General features: G+C 39.0%; 2 non-coding genes across 2 annotated transcripts; one reads left to right on the top strand and one right to left on the bottom strand.

Moving 5' to 3' along the window:
- Window positions 1-426: 426 nt before the first annotated feature.
- On the top strand, window positions 427-643 carry LOC145340833 (small nucleolar RNA U3). Its single transcript, XR_013886303.1, has one exon. It is a non-coding gene; the product is annotated as a small nucleolar RNA U3 (small nucleolar RNA).
- Window positions 644-1995: 1352 nt separating this feature from the next.
- LOC145340832 (small nucleolar RNA U3) lies at window positions 1996-2212 on the bottom strand. Its single transcript, XR_013886302.1, has one exon. It is a non-coding gene; the product is annotated as a small nucleolar RNA U3 (small nucleolar RNA).
- Between the last annotated feature and the right edge of the window lie 329 nt (window positions 2213-2541).

The following is a 2541-nucleotide window of genomic DNA, read 5'->3' as shown; positions in this document are numbered from 1 at the left end:
AACACCTCAAAGTCAAATTTGTTCCACATTGACAATCTTTAACTACTTTTACACCATTTGTACAGACCATTGGAAAATATCTGTGATGTTGCTTTGAGTGTGTTGAAGTATCTCAGAGCATAACATGATATACCTAAAGAACCTAAAGATTATCACACTTTGGTATTTATGAATAAATATAATTTGCAAAAACAAAAACCTGATTGGTGGATTGAATATATTATGGAAATTAGCATTTACAAATCTGATGGTTTCAATGTTCCATTTGGAAAAATAATCTGTTTTTCTATATTTAATTTGGTGTATAATTGTAGAGGAATTAATTAGCAAAAATGTAAATAACAGAATCGATAAATGAGAGACGCAGCCCGTGAGCGTGATGTGTATCTGTGGTATTGGCAGCTGAGTTTCTGTGTGTTTGTCAGTGAGATTATACTCTTAGAGATCATTTCTATAGTGTTTTCCTAGAGAAATGTGTTTCTATAGTGTGTGGTCTCACAATCCATTAGGAAGATTTCTAGTGTTCTTTTCTGAGCAGGAAGCTGGTACTGAGTGTTGCTTTCAGTAACTGCTCAGTGTCATTGATGAGTGTTCCTTCTCTCTCTTATAGGGAGGTGGAGGAAGGGAACACAGTCTGAGTGGATTGTCTATAAAATTAACAAAAGGAGAAGTTTGATTTGGAACTGTGTGTATGAGATATTACAGTGCAAAAAGAGTTGTGTCTGTGCACCTTCTGAAACACGTGTCCCTTTTAATTGTGTTTTCACACACCTTGTACGCTGAGGTCTTTCAAATACTTATCTTAATTCTTAGGTGTAGAAGGTTCCAATTTGATTTGATTTATTGTTGTCACATGTATTAGTATACAGTGAAAAGTATTGTTTCTTGTCCATTATACAGACAAAGCATACCGTTCATAGATAAGAAAACCAGAGTGCAGAATGTAGTGTTACAGTTATAGCGAGGGTGTCGAGAAAGATCAACTTAGTGCAAGGTAGGTCCATTCAGAAGTCTGACAGCAGCAGGGAAGAAACCGTTCTTGAGTCGGTCGGTACGGGACCTCAGAGTTTTGTATCTTTTTCCCGACAGAAGATGGAAGAGAGAATGTCCAGAGTCATTGGGTCCTTAAATAGTATTATACAGTGAAGAACACTGTTTCCTGTGTGTTATAGAGACAAAGCATACCGTTCATAGAAAGGAAAGGAGAGGTTACATAATGTAGTGTTACAGTCACAACTAGCATGTAAAGAAAGATCAACTTAATATGAGGGAGGTCCATTATGTGTGACTTCAGACTTTTGTATCTTTTTCCCAACGGAACAAGGTGGAAGAGAGAATGTCCAGGGTGTATGTTATCCTTGATTATCCCAGCTGCTTTTCTGAAGCAGCGGGAAGTGTAGACAGAGTTAATGGATGGGAGGCTGGTTTGAAGAATGGACTGAGCTACATTCACGACTCTTTGTAAATCCTTGAGGTCTTGGACAGAGCAGGAGCCCATAACAAGCTGTGATACAACCAGAAAGGAAGCTTTCTACGGTGTACCTGTAAAAGCTGGTGAGAGTCATAGCGGACATGGCAAATTTCCTTTGCCTCCTGAGAAAGTAAAGGCATTGGTGGGGTTTCTTAACCATGGCATTGGTGTGAAGGGACTGGATAGTGAAAATGTATTTCCTCTAATCCTCTCTACATTTCCTGCTACTTACCCTAAATCTATGCCCTCTGTTTACTAAAGGGAAAAGTTCCTTCCTGTCCACCCAATCTACCTCCCTCAGACTTTTGTACACCTTAATCTTGTTGACCATAACCACTCAACCATGGATCCCAAACACAATGGCGGCACGGTGGTTAGAACTGATCAGAGTTTGATCCAACCACTATTAACCAGGATTTCCATTCTGTATACCCACTGCCACCAACAGTATGTGTCACACACAGTAGCCCCCACTGGTACAAATAAACTGAAAATGAAGGCCAGAGTTCACATTTTGAACACCCCCCACTCAGACTGTGTTCCCTTCTTCCACCTCTTTACAAGAGAGAGAAAGAACACCCATCAATGACACTGAGCAGTTACTAAAAGTAACACTCAGTGCCAGCTTCCTGCTCAGAAGAGAACACTAGAAATCCTCCTCCTGGATTGGGAGACCACACACTTTAGAAACACATTTCTCTAAGAAAACACTATAGAAATGATTCCTAAGAGTATAATCTTACTGACAAATGCACAGAAACTCAGCTGCCAATACCACAGATACACATCACGCTCACAGGCTGCATCTCTCATTTATCGATTCTGTTATTTACATTTTTGCTAATTAATTGCTCTACAATTATACACCAAATTAAATATAGAAAAACAGATTATTTTTGCAAATGGAACATTGAAACCATCGGATTTGTTCAGTCTGATTTGCCGAATACATTCAATCCACCATCAAAAATTAACATATGTGTCACTCACAACACACAGACTGTATCATTGTCTAACTCTTCATAAAGCACAGCAACTAACTCCCTGTCAGTGTGAATCAGACTGTAAAC

The sequence above is a fragment of the Carcharhinus amblyrhynchos genome, unplaced genomic scaffold, assembly GCF_965287045.1.
Source record: "Carcharhinus amblyrhynchos unplaced genomic scaffold, sCarAmb.v2.hapA chromosome_1487, whole genome shotgun sequence".
NCBI classification, from domain to species: domain Eukaryota; kingdom Metazoa; phylum Chordata; class Chondrichthyes; order Carcharhiniformes; family Carcharhinidae; genus Carcharhinus; species Carcharhinus amblyrhynchos.
This window is presented reverse-complemented; position numbering and strand designations above follow the sequence as displayed.